Raw genomic sequence first — 12,276 nt, 5'->3', positions numbered from 1 at the left:
GTTTTCAAGACTCCAGAAATTGCGTGAGCACAGATAATTACTCCCTGCCCTTTTATGCTGTGATGAGAACGTTTCCTGTACAGTTGAATTGGGTATTGGAAATTACAAAGATCTGGGTACATAAGTGTTCTCCCACATCATCTCCTCCATGGTCACATATCTGACACCCACTCACCTCTCACTGTTTATTCCATATCTAATTCGAGTGTTGTCCAATCGCCTTCCACCCTGAGTTCTGTAACGCGTGTTCCTGTGCCAGCTGCTGCTGCCTCTGAGCTTCTTCTAACAACCATTGTTTTCAGCTTAGTATCTGTTCTTGTTCGAAAAATAGACGAAGAATTTCGAGTCTTCGGAAAATAACAGCTATTCTTAACTAGTTTTACTCCTTAGCGTTTAACCTCATCCAACTGAAGTGAAAGTTTTCATAGAGTATTTACTCGGTGTGAATAATTTTAAAAGTTGTTACTGCAAAGTAATATGAAGAACTTTTAGAACTTGTGGGATTTTAAAGTTTTTAGTGGTGCTTTCTAAATTGTATTTGTATATTAAACATGTTAAACATCTAGTCTGACTATAAGAGATGGCTTAGAAACTGTAACATTCTTCTCTTTAAATCCCAATACGAGAGTGAAAGCTCTGACATCTTTGTGCCTCTTGTAAGTGAGAGTGTAATTAAAGTTTGAGTTTTAGAATTTGTGGTCAAATTGACTGATTTATGGGGTAGAAACCATACATTTCCCATTATTACAATCCTTCTAGTACAGTCTAGAGCTCACTCAAAAAATTACCTCATCTTAAATTTCCTACCTGGTTTGAAATTCTAAGGAAAATTTATTAATGCAGTTTAGTAATTTTTAACTCAAAATATAGTTTAGCTCCCTTCCTTTTTTTCTTCCTTTGTCTCTTTCCCTTCTTGTTTATTTGGCTTTGCATTTTTGAAACAGGTGTTATTATGTGGCCCTTGCTAGCTCGGAGCTCTCAGTGTATACCAAGTTGGCGTTAAAGTGTGAGAGCTATACCTCTTTTCTTTTTAGGAGTTACTATCACCTGGGAGCTGATTAGAGATCAGGACACTATTACAACAATATCCCTTCCCATTGCAGAGTCTCACGTATGTGGTACTTTCAGGGCATCCATCCAATTTAATTGTGAAGTTATCTCTAAGTAACAATCACGTATTGTAATTCCAGGGATTGGTGAACCATGGCTACCTGGCCCAATCCAGTCCACGATCTTTTTTTAGAAATAAAATTGTTTTAGACTATAAGCATACCCATTTGTGTATAGTGTTTTGGACTGTTTTCATGCTATAGTGTATATATGGTGATTGTTTTGGATTGTTTCATGCTATAGTGTGTATATAGTGTTTTGAACTGTTTTCATGCTATAGTGTGTATATAGTGTTTTTTTTTTGGACTGTTTTCATGCTATAGTGTGTATATAGTGTTTTTTTTTGAACTGTTTTCATGCTATAGGGGCATGGTTCAGTATCCATGACAGTCATACCTGGCCAATGTGTGACTTTTAAATACTAACCTGCTTCCCCTTGCAGAGAAAGCCATACAGTAGTTGGTGGTCAGTCTTTCATTTATTCATCGACAAATCTGTGGGGAAATGCTCTGCTGGACGAAAAAGGAAACCTTGTTTGCGTGTGTAAAACTTTATTATTTTGAGTCCTTGGCTTTTTCAAACTGAAGAAAAGCTCAATTCCTAGAGAAGCCTGTTAATTTCCCTCCTCTTGCACCAGTAGGCAATAGATTTTGTTCTTAAACCAGTCTTCCTTAGGAGGAGATTGTGTCTACTGGAAGGGGCAGTGGCTGTTTTCTTGCTATCAGGGAGATACAGGTAGCACTGTCTGTGTAAGTCAGCTGCTCCTAGCATCAGCCCTGTGTGTGCAGATGGGGTGGAAGACCACCTCCACTGGGCAGAGTCACCCTACATATTGGTTAGTCATGATTGCTTATTTAGAAAGTTAGTTTTCTAGTTTCACCTTCTACAGTAATTTTGGCTCAATAGATGTATCAGAGAATCATCTTTTAAATGCGTAATTGTTTTCTACGTATTTTTAAAGTCTCTGAAGTGACTGCTTAACTTATCAAATACTTGTAGTACATAGCACATCAATTTTCAATATGAAAACTCGGACCACACTTCTCAATGTGTTTGCTTTTAGTTCTTTATCTTCTGGACAACTTTACTCTAGTTGTTTTGGGGCTCTTTTTGGGATGTGGGTAGGTAGGTCTTTAGCTGTACTGATTGAATTTCTATTTTCCTTTTTCACCTTGGAGTCTTACCTTCATTTAAGAAAAAACAAACAAACAAACAAACAAGGAATAAATGGCTTAAAATCAGTGTGAGGAGGAGCTTTGCAGGTTAAGGGCTTGTGAGACTGATCTCAGCTTTATCTCTGTATCTCACAAGAAGCAGATGCTCTGACTTGCATCTGTAACCCCAGAATTCCTGAAGTGAGCTGGCACACAGTGACAGGAGGATCTGCTGGAAACTTGAGGCCAGTCAGCCCAGAGTGGACAGAGCAGAGGAGAGGCCACCTGGCAGGGTGGGAGGAGAGAACTAAGTCTCCAACATTATCATCTGACCTCTATATGTGCACTGGGGTATAACCCTCAATAACACATACACACACCCTCAATAACACACACATACCCTTAATAACACACACACACAATAATACACATACACCCTCAATAACACACACACACACACACACACACACACACACACACACACACACACACTATTGAACACATGGGTTTTATATCAAAAGACTATTTACCAATATAATCAGTTCCAATAGAATCTGGTACCACTGAAAGCTGACTGTGCTCAAGATGTCCCCATGCCTCCTGCCATTCCTGCATCGAAGTCACTAGAGTGTATATTATAGGAAGTGTATTTTAGAAGGGTTTGTTTCTTATAGGAAGTGTATATTAGAGAAGTTTGTTCCTTATAGGAAGTATATATTAGAAGGGTTTGTTCTTATACCTGCTGTTTCTCACTCTGAGGAGTAGAAAAGCAACCTGATTCAAACCTGCCTGGCTGAGTTATGTGTTATGCTTGTATAACGGGGTTTTGTGGGAGTCCTAACAGAGGGAGTGGGGACTATTTCTGATGCTTTTGCTCTCCTATTGCATTGCCTTGTTCAGCCTTAGTATGAGCAGAGGTCTCTGCTCTTATGGAAATCTGTATGTCATGTTTGGTTGGTATCTCTTAGGAGACCTCCCTCTTCTGAAGGGAAGCAGAAGGAGAGTGGATGGGAAGAGACTTAGCAGAGAGAAAGGAGAAATAAAATATTTGAGTGAATAAATAAATCAAAAGAAGTGAGCCTGGCCCCTGTTCAGTGAAGGACTCTCAGCTCTTGCTTGTGTAACCTGCACACTTTTCCACCTCTTTTCTTCAGATGTCAGAATGCTTTAAAGGTGCATTTCAAATGCCGAGTTGTTTCCCTGAGTAACTTTGGAAATGGGACAGCGATGTTGGGCTTATTCATAGACTACGGAAGAAGCACATAACTTCCTCAGTCAGTCACGGTGGGGATTTAGAAATATGCCTCTGCGTTCTTTGCCGTGAACAGAACAAAGGTTGAACAGATGTAAGAGAGAGATCATTGGAATGACTGGCCTTTAGATTATGAGAGACGTAGGAAGCCACTCTGTGTTTGTACTGACTTGTGTTTCTCTCCCTACATTCCTGCTTCCTAATTAACTAGTCTCACACAGCAAAGCACAGAAATTGCATAACTAAACTCCTGTTAGCCATTTAAAAATATTTATAACCTTTAAGCCATATTATTGGGGGGAGAAAGAGTGCTTCCCCCCATTGTTTCCGTCCCACCGATTGTGTGTCTTTTGCTTCCTCTTATCCCCGCTTATTGTACATTGGAAACAGAAGCATTGTCTTATGAACTGTGCCAACTGAATTGGCTGAAGAGGCCCTCACAACGGGCTGATGGCTTGAGTCCTTTAATTGTGAAGGCAGTTGCTTTTACCTTCATTATGGAGAGGGCACATGAGGCATTTTTCATAGTCCAAAGGGTTTTGTAGAGCTTTCCCTCTGTTGGAGTAAAGAATCAGGACAAAAGGAGTAGGCTGCTCTCAGGAATTTCTAGAAATAGCTTTTGAAAGTAAGATTAGGAGATAGCGCTCTGTTCTTGGTGCAGGAACAAAGTAATTGTGCAGCACAGGAATTAAGGGTGAAAGCTCCTATGCGCCTGGGGTTTGCTCGTTCCCCTGTTGCTTATATAACAGCAGTAACCATCTTTCTGGTCAAGTGAAGCACATTTGTGTACAGTTGTCTCAATGTGGCCTTTGCTGTCACCATTGCCCTATCCAAAGAGCAGGTGTACTAGCATTGTTTCCGTTCTGCAGCTGGGGAGACAGACAGAGAGATTAGTGGCTTTGCCATAGTCACATCTATGAGATGGGAAAGCCTGGGGTCCCCTCCTCTAATCCCTTGTTCCTTCTGCACCTCACTTCACAGTCTCCTTAATCTTTATTCTCAGTGTTGCTGCAGTTGTATCAGAGGAGCACAGGACACGCATCATTTTTCCCCTAACGATACAATATGCATAATGAAAGAACTTAGAATGGAATGAGTCACTTCTCCGGCAAACTCAATGAGACACGGAGTCATTTGTGTTTAGGTATTAACTTGCTATCTGCTTGCAGTTCACAGGCGGTGTGCGTGCCTGGCTGGATTTTATGTACTTGTTTGTTTCTTGTTTCTCCCTTACTGGTAGATGCTGGGGTTCGCACTTCTGGGTGGTGCTTTCCACTTAGGATTCTATCTCACAATTGTTGCCTTTGTTAATGTCGAAAAGTCTGTTGTTTTGAGTTGCACCTTGACAGATAGTATGTGTTTTCTTCTATTTAGCTTCCAGGATGGTCTCTTTGATTCCTTCATTTAACAATCATAGTGTTTGCAGCAGCAGCAGCAAACAACAACAAAGCCTCTTATCTTAAGAGGGAAGCTAGAGGTTTATGTTTTTATTGAATCTGGATATTCTCAGCCACTGTTTCTTTGGTGCTTCTCTTCTGTTCTTTTTATGCCCCTTAGTGTGGAAATGCTATGGAGAAGGTAGAAAGCACTATAGAAAATATATTAAGTAGAGCGGAGTGGAGTACATTGAGCTCCATAGAGACAGCGCCGGGGCAAGCGAGAGCCGGACGGGCACTGGGCGACTCTGTGCCTCGCGGAGGAAAATCAACTAAACATGGGCAAAGGAGATCCTAAGAAGCCGAGAGGCAAGATGTCCTCATATGCATTCTTTGTGCAAACCGCCGGGAGGAGCACAAGAAGAAGCACCCGGATGCTTCTGTCAACTTCTCAGAGTTCTCCAAGAAGTGCTCAGAGAGGTGGAAGACCATGTCTGCTAAAGAAAAGGGGAAATTTGAAGATATGGCAAAGGCTGACAAGGCTCGTTATGAAAGAGAAATGAAAACCTACATCCCCCCAAAAGGGGAGACCAAAAAGAAGTTCAAGGACTCCAATGCACCCAAGAGGCCTCCTTCGGCCTTCTTCTTGTTCTGTTCTGAGTACTGCCCAAAAATCAAAGGTGAGCATCCTGGCTTATCCATTGGTGATGTTGCAAAGAAACTAGGGGAGATGTGGAACAACACTGCCGCGGATGACAAGCAGCCCTATGAGAAGAAGGCCGCCAAGCTGAAGGAGAAGTACGAAAAGGATATTGCTGCCTAAAACCTGATGCAGCGAAAAAGGGGGTGGTCAAGGCTGAAAAGAGCAAGAAAAAGAAGGAAGAAGAAGATGATGAGGAGGATGAAGAAGATGAGGAAGAGGAGGAAGAAGAGGAAGACGAAGATGAAGAAGAAGATGATGATGATGAATAAGTTGGTTCTAGCGCAGTTTTTTTTCTTGTCTATAAAGCATTTAACCCCCCTGTACACAACTCACTCCTTTTAAAGAAAAAAATTGAAATGTAAGGCTGTGTAAGATTTGTTTTTAAACTGTACAGTGTCTTTTTTTGTATAGTTAACACACTACCGAATGTGTCTTTAGATAGCCCTGTCCTGGTGGTATTTTCAATAGCCACTAACCTTGCCTGGTACAGTCTGGGGGTTGTAAATTGGCATGGAAATTTAAAGCAGGTTCTTGTTGGTGCACAGCACAAATTAGTTATATATGGGGACAGTAGTTTGGTTTTTTTTTTTTTTCCGGTTTTTTTTCTTTTGGTTTTATTTTGTTTTTTTTTTTTTTTTTTTTTTTTTCTTCATCTTCAGTTGTCTCTGATGCAGCTTATAAGAAGATAATTGTTCTGTTAACTGAATACCACTCTGTAATTGCAAAAAAAAAATTTGCGGCTGTTTTGTTGACATTCTGAATGCTTCTAAGTAAATACAATTTTTTTTATTAGTATTGTTGTCCTTTTCATAGGTCTGAAAGTTTTCTTCTTCAGGGGAAGCTAGTCTTTTGCTTTTGCCCATTTTGGGTCACATGGATTATTACAGTGCGTATCTTTTCATACAGTTAGCTAGAAAAAAGCTTTTGTCCACACACCCTGCATATTGTAGTGGGGGTAACATTTCCATCCATAGTTGAATTCTCCAAAACCGTGATCAGTTGGATAAGAGATTATATAACCTACTTGGCATAGCAAGGAGTGGTCAGTTTTGTCACACCATGGGATTATTAGAATCAAGCAATCTGAAAGCCTGTCCTTGAAGGACTAATAGAGAAGTATGTTCTCCTTACATGAGGACTCTCACAGTAATGGCAGTTATATTTTGCAGTTTCCCCTACTAAAGAATACCTGAGAATGTATCCCCAAAAGTGTGAGCTTAAAATACAAGACTTCGTGCTCTTTGTTGTCCTCAGTCCCAGCGAAGGCTATCATGAGAAGCTGGCTATAATGCTCCTGCCCTTCTATTTACATAGTTTGCTCAGGAAACTTGACTTGTTAAAGGTATATTTAATTAGTTGGGCCAGCTTTTAAAAGTATGCCACATTTAAAATGAAGGGTATATTTTCCTATACTGTGGTTTGTCCCTTTATAAATTACAAGGAAAGAGGATAAACTTTGCATATTAGTTCCAGTTGTCCAATCCATTTGCTTTTCTTTATGAAACCCAAACTCATTCATTAATCATGTTTAATCGGCTTAGTTTAGGAACAATTTGGCAATTTTGTGGGGGTATTTTGAGATTATCGTTCTCTAAAAGTGCCAGTGTTTTAAGATAGCGTTCTTGTAATTTTACGCGCTTTTGTGATAGAGTGCTGTTATATCATTTTGACTTGGGTTCTTTACATTTGCGTTTGTTATGTAATTGGAGGAGGAATACTGAACATGAGTCCTGGATGATACTAATAAACTAATAATTGCAGAGGTTTAAAAAAAAAAAAAAAAAAAAAGTAGAGCGGAGTGATATTCAGTGAAGAGGGCAAATGCTTGCAACATGATGAACCTTGGAACCGGCATCCTGGATCAAGAAGCAGATGTAAAACACCTCATGCTCTTGACTTTCACTTACAGGGAAAGTCTAGTACGGGCAAATCGATGGAGATAGTGGGGAGAGTTCTGGGTCCTCAGGGCTGGGAAGGCTCGGACAAAATGGAGAATAGGAGAGAGCAGTGATTGGAGGAAGGGTGAGCAGATGGTGTCATACTGACTGTGGTGCTCAGGGAACTATGTGTCTGCTGCGATCGCTTATGTGGATATGTGGACTATTTCCTTACAAGGGTCTCACTGAAACTAATGCAGAATGTTGAATTCTTGTCTGATTCTGGCCCAGCCTCCTCTCAGATGATCTGCTTACTGATGTCACTTGTATATAGGTACCAAACCGGCCCTGCTGCCCTGCTGTTTTATTCAGCTGTCACCAGGTTTCCAGCTCCTGCTGTCTTCCAGGTCCCCTTCTTCCCAGGAGTCCACCTGACTTTAGCTTCCATGTTTCCTAACTCTCCTTTAGCCTTTCTTACTGCTTCTATCCCATTCGCTTCTGTGATCCTGATACTTCTCAAGATTCCTGGCCGGTTACTTGGGAACAGGTTTCCTAATTTAGGCATATGTGATGACTCTTCCTTATTTGGCCGGAATATTTCAGAAGTAGTGTTCTTGTCTTAGTGTGTCATGCCATGGGAGATACCTTGTGTTTTTGAGTACTTTTAATGTAGACATTTTTCCTGTGTTAGAGGTGATTTATGCCACAATCCTGTACTGTAGTTACTGTGTTTCATTTGTAATTAATAACTCTTGGGGGAGTTGCCTTGTTACTGTGTAGTTGTCTTGTTTGTTCTCAAGCTGTCACACCATTTGGCACCCATCGGTAGGTGCCACTCCCACAGTGAGTCCTGTGGTACTTGCTTGGTGGCAGTTTTGTTTTCATGGCTTCTACATTTACCAGTTAGGATTCTATTATAAAGAAGGGCTGCTTCTAGTGTTTCCATATATTATTTGTCCATTTCCTATATCAATGAATATAGATTGCTACAATTGTAATCTAATTGCTGATATTGCTACTTATTAAAGTTGTTATTAAAGTGCAGACCATTCAGAGCACTTTCAGTCTGGATACTATGTTGACTTTTCACAAGCTCATATCCTGTTTCTAAGTACCTCTCTCTGGTAGAAACAGTACACTATATATCCTAGACTGAAGTTTTTCTCAGTCTCAGCCCTGCAACCAACCAGGGTCAGTCTATGATTAAACTCCCTTTGTAAATATTGCTCATAGTATTTTTGGGGAAGGGAGGCTTTCTATTGCAGTATTAGATACTTTAGATAATCAACGTAGAAGATACACTTTTATTTTTCTTCAGACTCGTGGAGTGTTTAGTTCACGACTGACTCGTTTTCCTTTCGGTTCTGTGACAAGGAACATCATGTTGTGGATGATGTGGTGGAGACAGTCCTTTCCTCTCATGTTAGAGGAGTGAAAAGGTGAAGGAGGAAGACACCAGCCCCCCACCACATGTCCCACTCTGAGGACAGGATTCCTAACTGGAAACTTCCCAACTGCCCCAAAACATTTATTGGATTTATAGGAGATGATTAAGATTTAAAGTATAGCACTCACTTTGACCTTTATATTTCATAACACTTATTTACTTGGGTTGGAGTTAGGATAACTGATTGTTAAATTAATGATGCCTATGACTACAGTAAAGTGTTTATTACATTTTATTTATTTTGTGTGCATGCATGTGTGCGTGCATGTGTGTGTGCATGTGTGTATGCATGTATGTGAGTTGATGCACATGCTATGGCATGTGTTTTAAGGTTAGAAGACAACCTCTCATTGTTTATTCTCTTCTTCTCCGTGTGGTTCCTGGATGTTAAACTGAGGTTGTCAGAGTTTCACAGCAGGTACCTTTACCCTCTGAGATGTCTTGCAAATCGACTTTTTAAAAAAAAATTTTTTTTTTTTTTAAAGAAAAGGTTCTACATAGTGTAGGCTGATGTCAGACTCTCCAAGAGTCTGAAGAGATGAACTTGAATTTACGATTCTTCTGTCTCCATCTCCTTGGTTCTGTGATTACAGGTGTGTGTGACCATCAGTTGTATGAAAACATTCTATTATTATTATTATTACTATTATTATTATTATTATTATTATTATTATGTGTGTGTGCATGTCATAGTGCATATGTGGAGGTCAGAGGGCAAATTTATGGAGTTTGGATGTGTTTTCCACCTTTAATTGAGTTAAGGGGCTCCAACTTTCATTTTGAGGCTCCATCTAGATGACCCTCTGTTCTTCTAGTTTTTAAATTCCAGAACCTTTAGGTTATTCTTTTAAAACATTTGCCGCTTTTCCCCATTATGTCATGTTCTTCAATCGGATTGTAAACAGCATATCCTTATTTCTTTTCAGTGTTGTTTCTTGTTTTCTCATCCTAAGGTGGGGATGAACTCCTCTGCATTTGGCAGTGCACACTCACAAGAGACCCTCACTGGTTCGTTTCATCTTCATTGGGAACTCATTTTAGGTGGACCTGTTTTCTATTTATACACAGAATTCGGGAGGTTACATTTGAGACTTCCAGAGTGCCTCGGGTGCCCCAGCTTACTGCTATTTCTGATGTCATACTCCCTGGCCTCTGTGTTTCTAATCCAATCTCTAAACCAGGGATGGTCCTTCCAGGTGCTGGTCTTTAAGTGGGAGTCTCAGTTTTGACTCCTCATCTTTAGCAGAATGAAATCCACGTCTCCTATTTGCATATGAATATTTAAAAAGAGGTTGTTAGGTTGCAAAACTGATGTCATAAAATACATATATCCATATGCAAGTATATGCCTGTGTATTTCTGCCATTTGTCATCCCCATCCTATACTTCCCCTCCCTAAACTCAACTGCATATTGTAGAAATGAAAATAAGTCAGTTTGGGTAGTAATTGTGACTCAGGACTTTGGGAACCTGAGGCAGGAGGATTGCCATGGATTCAGGATCAGTCCTATTTTAAAAATAGGAAGTTTCTGTCTCAAGAGCAAAACAAGGCAAAACACAAAACATAAAGAAGTCAGTGTGTATCGGAGACAGATTAGTTATGGGTTAATGAACAGCAGAGACAGAATAAACCAGCGAAAGCCAGACTAATCTGAAACAGCTTGATAGGTTAACCAACCACGTGGCTCATATCTCTGCAAGGTTCAAGGGGAGCCATATAGCATGGAGGTATTAGGCTGACGCCAAGTAGTTGTGAGGCTGAGTCTGTCATAGCCAATCAAGAATGGTCCAGGGTGGGAAGGTTGGAGGCTAGGGGGAGCTGCTTTGCCAGAGGCTCTTCTTGGTTTGGGTATACCTTGCTCACAAGGCCCTGCTTGCGGTATGGATTCCAGAACTGCTTTCTCATCATTTATGAAGGAGCAGCTTCATAGGCAGTGCTTTAAAACTTTTTAAGTAGAAGAGGAAATTTTTTTAAAAAAGAAAGTTTCCCAAAACTGTGAATGTTCTTCCTCCTCACTCAGAGGGGTTTGGCTCCTTGTGAGCTTCTGTAATTGATGGCTGCAGTTTTGTCTAACCTGCCTCTTCACCAGCCTGCTGCTGCAGTGTAACGTGTAACTTCTCACGGTGTGTGGGTTTGTAGAAACTTTGAGTGAAAGCCATTGTCTGCCCAGCCTCACAGTTGAATGCACTTCTCCCCCTTGTCTGTAGGATAGCTCTCTGTTCCGTCTTCCCATGGTCTTAATTGTGGGGAATGTGCCCCCTTCCAGTTTCCTTCTGTGTTGTTTGGCTTTGGTTTTGACTCAGGTTGTTAGGTCCCAGGAACCTCAGTTTCTAATTCATGTCCCAAGTTCTTTTTCTTAATGAATTAAAGAGATGATTATTTTACTCATCCTTGCTTGGCATTCTTAGATTTGTTTGCTTGGTTTAGGACTTAATTTTTTTTAATTACTTTATTTTTTGAGATTATTATATATCACTTATCCTTCTTTTTCCTTACTCCAAATTTTCTCATATACCCATTCTTGCTCTTTCAAATTCATGGCTTCTTTTTTTCCCCATTAATTGCTGTGTGTGTGTGTGTGTGTGTGTGTGTGTGTGTGTGTGTGTGTGTGTGTGTGTGTACATATATGTATGTATTCCTAAATACAGAAATATAATTCCCATACCTGCAGGGATCATTGTAGAAGAGGGTGATGAGAGAGTCTAAGAAGAGGAACAGGAAGTTTGCTGTGAGATTGTGTTTCCTCAAATGTCAGAGATGACAGCCACATAGTCTCACTCTCTTGGCTACACAAACATGAAATGACTAAGACAGAAAGCAACAAGAAGACACCTGCTAACATGATGGTGCACAGGCCAACCCTTCACAAGGAATCCCTGGCATTTAAGGAAAGGAGAGATAGTCTAGTCTTCCCCGAGGAGGAGCACACCGATTGATTGTCCAATTCCAAATGGTCACCCCAGTTTTTTTCATTCTCTGTTCTCACCCTTAAACTTTTATTCCTGCTCCTCAGTTCTGTATTGCTTTTAGTACTTGATGAAGACCAATAATATCTTTCATATAACTGTGTGAGGTCAGTGAAGGACAAGAATCCTGCTGCATGGTCATTGTCTTTTAACACCTTAATATCTAGTTGAAAAGACAGTTTCAATACACAAAAATAACAAACTATACCAGTGTATAACTAAATACTAAACTGAGAGACCCAGAAATTTAAGTGTTAGAAGTTGAAGGGGAAAAAGGAGGAATAGAAAGAGGACTTGACTTTCAAGAGAAAACCTTATTGAGGAACTATGCATTAAAACAGGTTTTGAAATACCCAGGATTAGCATTAGGTAGGCATTTAAGGTAAGGGA

The 12,276-nt window shown here is 40.2% G+C and overlaps 1 protein-coding gene and 1 pseudogene across 2 annotated transcripts in view; both read left to right on the top strand.

Moving 5' to 3' along the window:
• Positions 1 to 12,276, top strand: part of FOCAD (focadhesin) — a 251,644-nt gene that overhangs the window by 133,256 nt on the left and 106,112 nt on the right. The gene's annotated exons all lie outside the window — the stretch shown is intronic.
• LOC308424194 (high mobility group protein B1-like) lies at positions 5,145 to 6,475 on the top strand (annotated as a pseudogene). Its single transcript has one exon. The product of its transcript is annotated as a high mobility group protein B1-like (transcript).

This window comes from Micromys minutus (assembly GCF_963924665.1).
Source record: "Micromys minutus genome assembly, chromosome: 9".
Taxonomy (NCBI): Eukaryota; Metazoa; Chordata; class Mammalia; order Rodentia; family Muridae; genus Micromys; species Micromys minutus.
The sequence above is the reverse complement of the archived record's forward strand: the minus strand, read 5'-3'. Positions and strand labels throughout refer to the sequence as shown.